Source organism: Macrotis lagotis, chromosome 6 (assembly GCF_037893015.1).
Source record: "Macrotis lagotis isolate mMagLag1 chromosome 6, bilby.v1.9.chrom.fasta, whole genome shotgun sequence".
NCBI classification, from domain to species: Eukaryota; Metazoa; Chordata; class Mammalia; order Peramelemorphia; family Peramelidae; genus Macrotis; species Macrotis lagotis.
In genome coordinates this window covers 120,188,354-120,201,896 of record NC_133663.1, presented here as the reverse complement: position 1 = coordinate 120,201,896, position 13,543 = coordinate 120,188,354, and the positions used below count along the sequence as shown (strand labels likewise).

At 34.2% G+C, this 13,543-nt stretch overlaps 1 long non-coding RNA gene across 7 annotated transcripts in view; it reads left to right on the top strand.

Annotated features, from left to right (window-relative positions):
• Window positions 1-13,543, top strand: part of LOC141491807 (uncharacterized) — a 295,727-nt gene that overhangs the window by 235,111 nt on the left and 47,073 nt on the right. For 6 of the 7 annotated variants that reach the window (XR_012469765.1, XR_012469762.1, XR_012469767.1 and 3 more), the window contains one exon: window positions 7,257-7,525. The exons of the other annotated variant lie outside the window; for it this stretch is intronic. This is a non-coding gene — a long non-coding RNA (uncharacterized LOC141491807). Of the gene's footprint in view, window positions 1-7,256; window positions 7,526-13,543 lie in introns of those variants that run through there. 7 annotated transcript variants of the gene reach the window in all.

Here is a 13,543-nt window from a genome sequence, read left to right as displayed (position 1 = left end):
AGTAGTTAACAATAGTAGTAGCTGTTACTAGCAGTTGTTACTAGTAGTTGTTGTTGATGGTGGTAGTAACTGAGAAAACTGAAAGAGTAGTAATAATGGTAATAGTAGTAGTAGTAGTAGTAGTAGTAGAAGTAATAGTCATAGCAGCACCACAACCAGCAATTGTAGAAGTAGTAACAGTAGTAGGAGCACCAGCATCATTGGTAGAATTAGTAGTATATGGTAGGTAGATGTATTAGCAACAGGAGTAGTAATAGTAGAAGTAACAATACCAGTAGGAGCAGCAGCAGTTGAAGAAGTGATAGTAGTAGTAGTAGTAGTAGTAGTAGTAGTAGTAGCTGTAGTAGTATCATCACCAGAAACAGTAATAGTAGTAGTAGTAGTAGTAGTAGTAGTAGTAGTAGTAGTAGTAATAGTACTACCACTCCTACTACTGTTACTAAATCTACAATTGTTGGTTGTGGTGCTACTATGACTATTATTTCTACTACTACTACTACTACTTCAGCATTGGCTGGTGTTCCTACTACTAACACTACTACTACTACTATTACTACTACTACTCCCACTCCTCCTGCTTCTGCTGCTGTTTCTACTACTCCTGCAAACTGCAATGATTAGTACTACTTCAGCTGCTGCTGAGAGTGCTACTACCACTACTTCTGCTGATTCTTCTTGTGCTGCTACTGCTACTTCTACTGCTGCCTCTGCTGATACTATGATAACTCCTACTACTACTCTTGCTACTGCTGCTGCTACTATACTACTACTTCTACTACTACTACTACTACTACTACTACTACTACTACTACTACTACTACTACTACTGTTGCTGCCACTGGTGCTACTGCTAGTGCTGCTGCTACTACTGTTGCTGCTGTTGATGTTGCTACTGATGCTACTGATGCTACACTTGTACTTGTTATTACTACTCTTTTTTTCTCATGCTGCTTTCATTAATATTTTCTCATTACTATTTTTTCTCATACTGCTGCTAGTATTACTACTACTACTATTACTACTATTACTGCTTCTGATGTTTCTAATGGTGTGTTATTAATACTAGAACTTCTGCTATGGCTGATGCCAGTGTGGCAATTACTACTATTTCTATTGTTGCTCCTGCTGATGCAAATATTACTATTACCACCACCACTACTATTACCACTACTGCTACTGTGGTTGCCTCTACTGTTGCTGCTTCTGGTGCTAGTAATTATACTGCTACTGCTACTTTTGCTGCTGGTGGTGCTGCTACTATTCTGAATACTGCTATTGCTGCTGCTGCTACTCTTACAATGACTACTATTACTATTACTACTACTACTTCAGCTATTGCTTTTGTGTTACCACTACTACTTCTATAACTGCTGCTACTACTGCTGCTGATACTGTTGCTTCTTCTACTACTACTACTACTATGTAACTATTACTGATGATACTGATAGTTCTAATACTTCTATGACTACGGCTACTACTGATGCTGCTGGTGGTGGTGCTGCTGCTACTACTATTATTATCACTACTGCTCATGCTACTACTACCACTTCTTCTAGTAGTTCACCAGAGACATTGCTGTTGCTGAAACTATTTGATTTTCAGCTCTTTAAGCTGTTTCAAGGCTAGTAGTTTGTGAACACTATTCATGTAAGAGCAATATGCATTCCCCTCCTATATAGTCTGGGGATGACTGGTATTCAGTTGTATGTATAACTACTATTTCTGCTGCTGCTGCTGCTGCTGGTTCTACTCCCATACCACTAGCACTACTGCTACTGCTACTACTGCTGCTATTAATGTTGCTGCTGCTGCTGCTACTACTACTACTACTACTACTACTACTACTACTACTACTACTACTACTACTAGTACTTCTACTACAATTACTCCTACTACTATTTCTATTGCTGCTGCTGCTTTTACTACTATTACCACAACCACTACTTCTTCTGTTACTGCTGTTGCTGCTATTGCTACTCCTTTTACTACTGCTACTGCTGATGCTGATGCTGCTTATGCTATTACTACTCATACTACTGCTTTACCAGCTGCTGGCTGGAAAGTAGGAGAGAAAAAAATTCTAAAGCATTTTGAAGAGCAAACAGGAATTTTTTTGTGATGCTAGAGGTCATAGGGAACTATTGGAATTCATGACTTAGGGAGGTGATGGAACATGGTCTGGCCTGACCTTTAGGAAGATTGTTTGACAGCTGAATGGAAAATGGATCAGAGTCCAAAGAATGTTGAAGCAGGGACAGTCATCCACAGGCTCCTTTGATGGTCCATGTATGAAGTAATGAGGTTCTTGTGTGCTGGAATGGTGGCAGAATCAGAAAAGAAAATGGAGCATATAGGAGAGATACTATCATGTTAATCAGTGGGACTTGGAAATAGATAGGAAATGGGGAAGGGTAATCAAGCATAGCACCAAAGTTGTAAGCTGGAGCAACAGGGAAGATGGTGTTGCCCCTGACAGTACTGGGGAAGTTCAGCAGGGAGGAAGGTCTGAGAGAAAAGATAATGAGCTCAGTTGTAGATATATTGACATTAAGATGTCTGTGAAACATTCTGTTCAAGGTGTCCAATAGGCCATTGAACATAGAAGAAATGCTAGGGCTAGATAAATAGATGTGAGAATTGTCAGCATAGATAATTGAATCTATGGAAGTTGATGAGATCATTATCAGGAAGAAGAGAATAGTGCCCAAGATAGAGCCTTGTAAGACACCTACAATTAATGATCTAGAGATGAAGATCCAGCAAAGAAGACAAAGTAGGGATCACACAGATAGGAGGAAAATCAGAATAAAGTATTATTACAAAAACCTAGATGGACAAGAAGTGAGTGATCACAATGTCAGAAACCACGAGGTCATCAAAAAAGATGAGGATTAAAAAAAAGGCTATTATATTTAACCATTAAGACGTCATTGGTAACTGAGTAGTTTCAGTTGAATGATGAAGCCAGATGCCATATTGTAGGAAGTTAGGAAGAGGAAAGAAAATGGAAGTATCAATTATTTCTCTTACTCTTCATTTCACATCACTCAAATGCTTTCTGCTGCCATCACATATTAAAGTGGCCTTTCTCCTTATTATAAAAATCTTCCCTTATGCATATATGATTCCATTCCATCTTTTCTTCGCAGCATCATTCTTACTTTCACTAATCTTTAATCTCTTCCTGTTAATTGGCTGCTTCCCTTGAGAATACCACTAGCATTACTAGAGAGATGTAGAAGGAATTTTAGCTCCAAAAAAAAGATTAAGCTGACATGGGATGCTAGCTATTAGGTATGGACAAATTAAGTAAGGGTTTTTTTTTTTTTAATGGGGAATACCTGTAGCCACCTCTCTTGGTTTAATGATAACACATAAAACCAATTCAGAAATACAAAGTTCAGCAACAGGCCAAGACAGTGGTGCTAGAATACCATGGTAAAGAATTCCTCAGGAGAAAATATCACTGTGGAATGAGATAGGATATGGAGTTCCTCTTTCCATTGACCAATTCATCACTTTGAGAGTTTCAAAATGTTAAGAATATGGAGCTCTCATTGGACATTTTATTAGTGTTTATTAAAGCCTTTAGTAGGGTCCACTAAGAGTGTAGGCATCTAGGACTGAATTAGAAGACAAACTATACACAGCAAGGAAAGGAATTTTTCTGGACTCTAAAAAGCATAGTAACACCCAGGGACTTGCAAAGAACTAAACCCAGGAGGAAATTTTCCAATAAAGTACATAAAGAATTCCAGTAACTAGGAGCATAAAAGTTGTTAGCTTATCATATATTCTCTCTTTGTGATGCTATACTCCCCAATAACGGTTTTTTTTTTACAGGGGAAAAGTATGTTCCTAGTTTGTGAAATTCTTTCTATAACAATTAAGTATACTTGCTTAGTAAATAATCTTTATAAAGCTAATTACATTTGGCTCATAATTATTGGAGAAAATATTGGATAGGATGCATGCATAGCATGAAACTAGAAGAGAAAATTAAAGGAAGAAGCAGTCTCTAGATACTATCTGACTAATATAAACAAGAATCCAAGCATTAGCCCTGAACATTCTGTTACACCTCTATCAGAGAAGGTTATGTTAGACAACATACACATTGAAGAAATACTCTTGGGAAATGTTGCTTCTTCTATGTTGCATCTTCCTCTACTAATTCTGACTTTTTTATAATAGAAATATTATAACCTCATTTTAATATATATTTTAATCATTTATGTGACTAAGGAGATATGACATGCTGAAAAAAGTATATGTAAATTCTGATAATTATTTTCAACATTAACATTAAAGATATCTATAATTTACTTGTAGAACATTTTTACAATTCTTTTTAAATATAAAAAGTTGACATATGGATCTATAATTATTGTTACCATCTAAATTACTTTTTTTTAGGAATACCACACCTGTGGTTTTTATTCAATTCTTTCATATTTTCCCCTAATCTGGACAGTTATTCAGGAGGACAGGAGTTCAAAAACAACCTCAGTCACTTGCCATTTGCTGTGTGACCTTGGACAAGCAACTTAACCCTAATTGCTCCATATCCAGGGCCATCTCCAGTTGTCCTGATTCATATCTGACCACTGGACCCAGATGGCTCTGGAGGAAAAAAGTCAGGCTGGTGACTGAGCAAAGCAACCCCTCACTCAAATCCAATGCATGTGCTTGTCATGGTCACTTCCCCAATTACATGATCTTCTTTGAAAAATGAAGAAAAAACAGTATTATAATTTTCCCCTCTTAGTGATGTTTTGAAATTCTTTCAAATATGCCTGGAAAACTTTTGAAACTATTTACTTTATTTTTAGGTCTAATCATCAACACTCCAAATTTAAATCTTCCAATATGATAGATTTATTATAAAGTTACGTATTTTCCTTGATACAGCAATATCACTACTGGATCCGTATTCCAAAGAGATCACAAAAAAGGATAAAAAGAGCCCACATGTACAAAAATAGTCATAACAGTTCTTTTCATAGTGGAAAAGAATTGGAAATTGAGGGCATGGGATGTCCATCAGTTGAGGAATGGATGAACAAATTGTAGTAAATGAATATGATGGAACATTATTATTCTATAAGAAATCAAATGAAGTGTTATAGTATAAAAGCCTGGAAAGACTTGCTTGAATTGGTACTGAGTCAGGTGAGCAGAACCAGAAGAACAGTACACACACTGGGAGATGATCAACTATGATGGCCTTGTTCATTCAATAGTACAAAAATTAAAGACAATTTTAAAAGATTTGTGATGGAAAATACCATTCATATCCAGAGAAGGAATTGTAGAGTTTAAATATAGTTCAAAACTTACTAGCTTCAATCTTTCAAAGTTTTCTTATGTATTAAATCTTTTATTTCTCTCTAATGATTTTTTCCCTTCTGTTTGGATTTGATTCTTCCTGCACAATGTAGATCTATGTTTAGCACAGATATAGATGTAGATGTAGAGCCTATATTAGATTGCTTTCTGTCAGGAGAGGGAGGAGGAAAGAAAGGAGAAAAATGTAAAACTCAGACCTTGCCAAAACAAGATTGTTGAAAACTACTGCTGCATATAGTTGGAAAAACACATAAATAAAATATTTTTTTAAAAAAGAAGTTAAACATTTTCTTTCAACTCTTAACCTGGCAGAATAATTCAATTGATATCTATTTCCATATGAAATAAAATTTTAAGAAATTCTATCCCAATCTCCATATGACAGAGTTGGGAAAAAACTACTTAAAGTAGGAATAACTGCAGTGAATGAATCATAAGACTTGACAGTCTGCAGGGAGGGAAAAGACAGAAAGTGGGGGTATATTTTAATCTGTTCCTTTGCATTGACCATTATCTTACATTAACATTGAACCCCATCCTATTATCCAAGTTATTGAGATGAGATCAATGAACTCTGTAGTTAAGAACTTTTTTCCCCTCTCTGGCAGGGACTCAATAAATCCCTTCCCCCAGGCACAAGAATAGTTTCTATTAACAAAATAATGTTTCCCTACCCTAACAGGAAAGGATTAAGTCTTTCAGCTACTGCCTCTCATCTACATGTTTTACATGTAGGTATCCTCCTTTCCCTCATCTCTGATATACTGTCCCCATCAAAGTATATCCAGTTCTTTCATCTTCTTACTCTTAAAAGTTCACTTCTAGGGGCAACTAGGTGGAGCAGTGGATAGAATGCTGGCCCTGGAGTCAGGAGTACCTGAATTCAAATCCAGCCTCAGACACTTAATAATCACCTAGTTGTGTGGCCTTAGGCAAGTCACTTAACTCCATTTGCCTTGCAAAAACCTAAAAAAAAATAGATTTCCACTTCTCAGTTGAGTTGCTACTCTTGTTTTGGGAGGCCAGTCCCTCCTTGGGAGCTTGAGTGCCCAGATAATCTTTGATGCCCCTATAGCCTTTCTTATTACTTATTCTCTGATGTTGCTAATCTCTCTCTCTCTCTTTCTCTTAGTTTCTACTAGCCACAACAATATATAAATAAACTTTTTTGGTTCTTAAATTATTCTGGCCTTTTAAGTGAATTTTTTCATATTTGCATAACCCCTGAAACCTATATCCTGTCATACAGCAATGGGGAAAGACATAAAAATTATAATCTATAATGATTTGGGCTCATTTATATTTAAAAAAATGCATTAATTCAATTGGTGCAACAGGCATAAACATGTTATTTATAGAGCATAATAATTCTGATTTAATTTTCATAATGATAATGAAATCATTCAAAGTAAAATTTGTTTAGCATACTTTAAAAAAGAATTGAAATGCATTTAATTGTAAAATGATTTCTATTAAAAATAATTAAAATTAAGATATTTTGATGTTATCAGAAAAATTCACTTATATAGAAACTCTCCTTCCCTGGAAATAGTGAATAAAGTATATATCACCATATGTACAAAATCTCTGGGTAATCAGTCCTTGATAGATTACTTGTAAAATTTCCAGGATGTTCTCAATTGACAAACTGCCTGTGAGTCAATTAGTTGGAGTGCTCTCCCATGTCACAGATGGAATTAAAAAGAAAGATTATAATAAGAAACTGAAATACCTATTATAACTAAGTTGAAAAATTCAACTCTGGTTTAATTTTCAAAAAACAGATTTGAGACCAATTAGAGATATGATATTGTGTACCAGTTTGTACGTCACATTGTAAGAGCAATACTTCCTAAAAAAGTGTGCTAATTGATTTTTTTTTTCAAATTATATTTTATTTGCACCAGGTGGCTTACATCTAAAAGAAATCTGAACTGAATCCTTCTGGAAAATCACAGATGCTTTTGCATTACAAAAGGCACCCCCTTGTTAGAAAATGCTTTGTTGTTTGAAAATTACTACTGAAAGAACTGTCTCTCATCATAAAGCTTCCATGAAGGCTTGAGGAAAAGATTTTTGAATTAAAGAAACAAGAAATATTCTACCTTCAGTGAAAACCCAAAGCATCATGGGTGATGACTACTTAAAAAAATCAAATTTAGGTTGATCAGTAAACTGACCAAATTTCATCACTCTCGCTTTAAATTTTCTTTGAACTTCATCTCTATGTTTGAATATGTTCATTTTCATATGAGCAAAGGGGAAACTATCCTATTGTACTTTGTAGTATTTCCACTCACACTTAGTTCTTTCTGTTCCACCGGTAACCTCTTACATACAGGCTGAGGAAACTTTTACATAGGGGGAGCACATATAAATTAGAAATTAAGATTGGATCTAAAATATAATCTATTTTTCTTTTGCTTTCTTTTCTTTTCTTTTCTTTATTTATTTATTATAAAACAGGATTCTAACCACTTTAAATTCTCTATTTTAAAAAATGGTTGAAATTTTAGAACATATTAATTCATTTGGGTAGTATTTAGCAATAAATGAAAACAATAAAATAAAAAAATGGTAATTTTTTTCTAAATCAACATGCAAATCCTTATATATAACTTAGTATATATACATACATATATATATATATATATATATACTTTCAGTATCTATTTGAATTTGAATCTTATGCATTGCACATCAAAATCTTTTCATTTTAAAAATTAGACTACTACCAACATTTTTGATTTGATAATTTAATCATGCATTCAATTCTCTACTGAAAATCATAGAATTTGGGGTGGTTATTAGGTGGCACCGATAGAGCACCAACCCTGGAGTCAGGAGTACCTGAGTTCAGATCTGGCCTCAGACATTTAGTAATTACCTAACTGTGTGGCCTTGGGCAAGCTACTTAACCCCATTGCCTTAAAAAAAAAACCCTAAAAAAAAAGAAAAGAAAAATCACAGGATCAGGGAATTACAAAGATGGATAGGTACTCCTCAGAGTCCAATCTTTTCTAAGACATGTACCCTCTTTACAATGGACATCCAACTCCTATTTCAAAACCTCTGGTTGAGCTTACTATCTCCTAAAATTGAATAATTGTAATTGTTAAAGTTTTTCATATATATGCAACTTAAGTCTACTTTGCTATAATGCCCACTAATCACTTAGGACCAGAGGCCCTCCTCAGTGCTCTGGAAATAATAATAAAAATAAAAAAATAATAATAGCAATAATAGTTATAACAATAATAGTAATAAAAGAATAAATATCCAGCCCTTTTCAAATGCAATTTTTGAATATTTGAAAACAGATATATCTCTTGTAGGTCTTCTCTATGGGGGCATTTTTATTCATAACCTTTAACTATATCTCATGTGAATTAGTTGTGAATACCTTTACCATATTTTTTACCATGCTGCAAAAATTTTTCAATTTGTCAAAGTCATTTCCATGATATGGGACTCCAAAATGAATGTGATACTCTAGATGTGATCCCAACCAGGTCAGAATTTGGTTTTAAAAAGCAGCTTTGCATGTTGAGGCCACTTAGATATATAAAATTGTGTACCTATTTGAACCTCATTTTTTTTTTTGAGGAAAGTGTCTTCTAAAAAGGTTTGTTTGCTAATTTGGGTGTAATTTGTGTATTTTATTTGCACAGGAAAGAAACCTGAAGGAAGAACTATTTCTGAAAATAATTAATGTTTATTTTTAAAGTGACATCCTCTTGGAAAACAGATACTCACACAAAGATATTGTTTTTTGGGCCCTTCGTACAGGAAGAGGATCATGATATCAGAGAATTAATCCCAGTACAAGAAAATGAATTGGATTTAATTGAGGAAGGGCTGTGCAAGTTACCAGCCTTATTTTCTCTTTCAGACTGTCAGTGGTCAGTTGTGAATTAAGTCTACTAGAGCTCACCCTTGATGCAGTAAGAAACCTTGATCTTTTTAAGCCTAAGGTTTTTTCCAGATCTCAGTTTGACTGAGACTATGCCCATTTTCTGATTAAGGTAAGTCTTAAAAGAATTAATGATAGTTGGGGCAGCTAGGTGGCATAAGTGGACAAAGCACTGGCCTTGGAATCAGGAGGACCCAAGTTCAAATCCAACCTCAAACATTTTTTAATTACTTAGCTGTGTGACCTTAACTGTATTGCCTTGCTAAAACCAACCAAACAAGCAAAAAAGAATTAAGGATAGTTTTAATAAGAAAGAAATGCGGCCTAGGATAGTCTCTTTACCTAATCCAAAGCAAACAAACAAACAAATATCAATCTGAGGTGAAGACCCTTGGGGTTTCTGGTCCAAACAAAAACAATTGGTATTTACATTTACTCAGAATCAACACCTCCCCTGCAAGGACCCAGTAGTGGGGCTTGACTTAAGCAACCAATATTTGTGCAGAGAATACTCACAACATAGTTTAGATCAAGAGATTCTGCCTTCCAGGTCCCATTGCTGACTCAGATTGTTTATGGTCCACTAAAAATAACATATCCTTACAAATATACTATTGTCAAAATCTATCATTCATATTCTGCACTTGAACAATTAGTTTTCTCAGTTATTTGTATCTGAAATCATTACCAAATAGGAGAGTTGTTCCCAAACATGTGTTTTTTTATCTGGTTCTACCTTTTCTAATTTGGGTTAGAATAATCTAGCAAGATTAGGTCACAAAATATTAATACTAATACTAATACTAGTTCATTGATCAAATTCTATATAGGTACTCCTCAGAGTCCAATCTTTGCTAATACATGTACCCTCTTTAAAATGGACATCCAGCTCCTATTTCAAAACCTCTGGTAGAATTTACTGTCTCCTAAAAAGCTCAGTATAGTGGACATATCTCTTGTAGGTCTTCTTTTGGGGGGCATTTCTATTAATAACCTTTAACATGAGATATATTTCATGTGAATTAGTTGTGAATACCTTTACCATGTTTTTTACCATGCTGCAAAAATTTTAATTCTATATATTACTTTTACATCTCTAATTTTCAGGATTGTAATTTGAGGCTTCCTATATCAACCCAAAGAGGAAAACATCCATATTGTACTGCATAGAATAAGTAGAAATTACAGTTTTTCATCAATAATTTATTTAAACTAGAAGAAAGACAGGATTTCAAATATATATAAATTTATAATTAACCTTATTTTCAACTTGTGATTTACAAATTAGTCCAAAATAGGTTTTGAACTTGAACCTAAAATTAATATGCATTTTGCTTTTATTAATGGCATATTTATTGAATGCAAGATTTATATATTCTTACTAATATGATTTATCTTCTATATTAATTGATTCACATATTTATGAACATATGCTGTTTTAATGACTATAAATTCCTTTCATATTTATTAAATAAATTGGAAAAGAAGCTTAAGCTCCTCTGCTTCATCACAGACAACTCTTCACATGAACTGAAACCAAATATTTGCCTTCTTTAATTGCTTCACAGTGAGGTATTACCAAAATACCTTCTTTTAGAAAGATTAATTCTCTGCTTCAAGCAGCAACCTCAAAGAAATATTTACCAGTAAACACAATGAATATACAGTAGAAGGTATTTTGCAGTAAAATTAACAAAATGGTGTGAGAGTTTATGACTAGAAATGTGTAAAAGCTCATTTGTACAAACAAGTTGATCTGTGTTCTGAAAACTTTATAGGTTGGGGAATAAAATAGAATAAGTTGACCTTTAGACAACAACTGCCTTATTAAGATGAACAAAGCCTTCCATTCCTGGCTAGATCTATAGCAATACATGTTCTATATTTCTCTTTGAGTTTTAGACTGCCGAGCTCATGAAAAATATTACACATCACAGTAGTAACCATTCTTTTTTGGCTTCTTAATAATTTGTGTTGTGTTTCCAGTATTAATAAAGTGGGAAGCTGTTAGAGCTTCTAACCCTAAATTACAGTCTCACAAATTGTTAGCCTGTTCTTTGTTGTTATGGATTTCAGCTTTGATATCATTGATCACAAAATTTTATTAGATTGGAGAGGATTTTTCCTACCACTAGCAACAATAGATTAATTTAGGATTTATTTCTTGGTTTGGGTTTTATAAGATACTTTATAATCTCTTACTGTCTCCAATTTTACAAATGGCCCCTACAATCAAGTGGCTGGACTAGAAAAGTATTATGTTGTATATATATTCATGTACTACAACTCATGTCATACAGTTCTAAATATATTTGATGTTTTAAGGAATATTGGAAGTAGTTACTGTTTAAGCTATTTGGGGAAACTCCCCAAAGATGAAGAAAAAGCTGAATTAAGTTAAAAGCTCATTTGGTTTGATGAGGGTTTACTCTGGATACATATCTCTATCAGGTTGCCTTGGCATAGGACCACAGAAAATTAGGACCCTAATATAGGATGGGGGTGAGATGAGGAAGAGGAGAAGTAGGAGGAAGGGAGACATTCCAGTAAAAGGGTAAAGGTCTAACTTAAAAGTATACCTCCAGGGCATTATAAACTGAGCTTGTTTTATTTTACTCTTAAGGGTGTGGTTTCTAAATAATCTTTTCAAAGATAATTGACTAGTACCTTGTTTGGGCCTCACCCACTTTTCTGTTATACTAATTTGTTCAATAGGAGATATATGAAATTTATATAAATCTATATACTTATATAAACTTTTATATAAGTATGTAATGAATATATAAAGTACATATAAACTTTTAAATCTATATGTTTAAAACATAAAACTTTGACATTACCTTTGCTCTATTAACACTTGTATTAGTAAAGTGGTTATATTAAAATAAATCTTTCCTTATCATAATATTTTTGTCTATTTTTAATGAATGACAAATTCAAAAAAGGCATATAAATTATTATATTACATAAAAGTTAACCTGAAATTATCAACCAATAAATATTTATTAAATGCCTATGACCCTGCTGTCAAGGAGTTTACAGTCTAATGGGGAGACAACATGCAAACAAATATATACAAAGAAGGCACTATACAGGAAAAATAGAAAATAATCATCAAAGAGAAGGGACTTGAATTCAGAGGGGTTAGTGAAGACTTCCTGTACAAAGTGAAATTGTATTTGGAACTTGAAGGAAACCAGGGAAGTCAGTAGCTGTAAGTGTGGAGGGAAAGTATTATAGCCATGGAGGGCAGCCAAAGAATATTCCATGGAGCAAGGTGAGATGGAATGTCTTGCTCATGGAAAAGTCTGGAGTCCAGGGTCACTGAATCTTAAATGATGAGGAACACGGTGTAAAATAACTCAAAGGGAGGTAGGAGTGTAGCTAAATTCTGAAGGACTTTGAATGCCAAATAGTGTATTTTGTATTTGTTTCTGGAGGCAATAGGGAGCCACTGAAGTTTTATTGAGTAGATGGGTAGTGGGGTTAGGTCTGCCCTTTAGGAAAATCACTTGGGCTACTGAATGGAAAATGAATTGGAGTGGAGGAGAAATGAAGCAGGTAGACTTGGGTAATGAGGGCCCTGGAGAGGTGGTAGTGTCAGAGCAGAAAAGGAGCTTTAAGAGAATATTGCAAAGTTGAAATTGGCAGGTCTTGGCAATAGCTTGGAAAATAGACAGTGAGAACAAACAACAAACATATGAAAAGATAAATGAATGGGGAAATAAAATGTTGATTCCTATGTTTACGAATTAGGGATAAGGAAATAAGAGGAAACCATTTTTGGATCTTAGACTAGGGAGATTAAATAACTAAAAGACCAAAAAATATTCTAGAAAATACATGCACCCATATATGCGTAGACTTGAAGGATCAGTGCTTTATGCAAATAATAACTGTACTATAGAACCTGTACTGTAAGATCCCTGAAGGAAAGAGTGGTTTAGTAGCTTGTTCCTAGTCACAGAGAAAGTACATGTCAGAGAATAAAACTGGATTCATGTTTTCCTGAGTTATACTGTCTGTCTTTTGGACATTTTAGCTTGAATATCCAACAGGCATTGACTTTCAAAGTCAATATGCCCCAAATGAGTTTATTGTATTCTCCCTCCAAAATCCTTTTCTCTTTATTACTTCCCCATTTCTGCTGAGAGTAATTATCAGAATCCTTTCACTTAGCCAGATTCATTCTGAATCATTCTCAGTTTTCTCCATCACCCACCATAGACAATCACTTGACAAATATTTTCAGTTCTAATACCACAACCTATCTGACCCTTT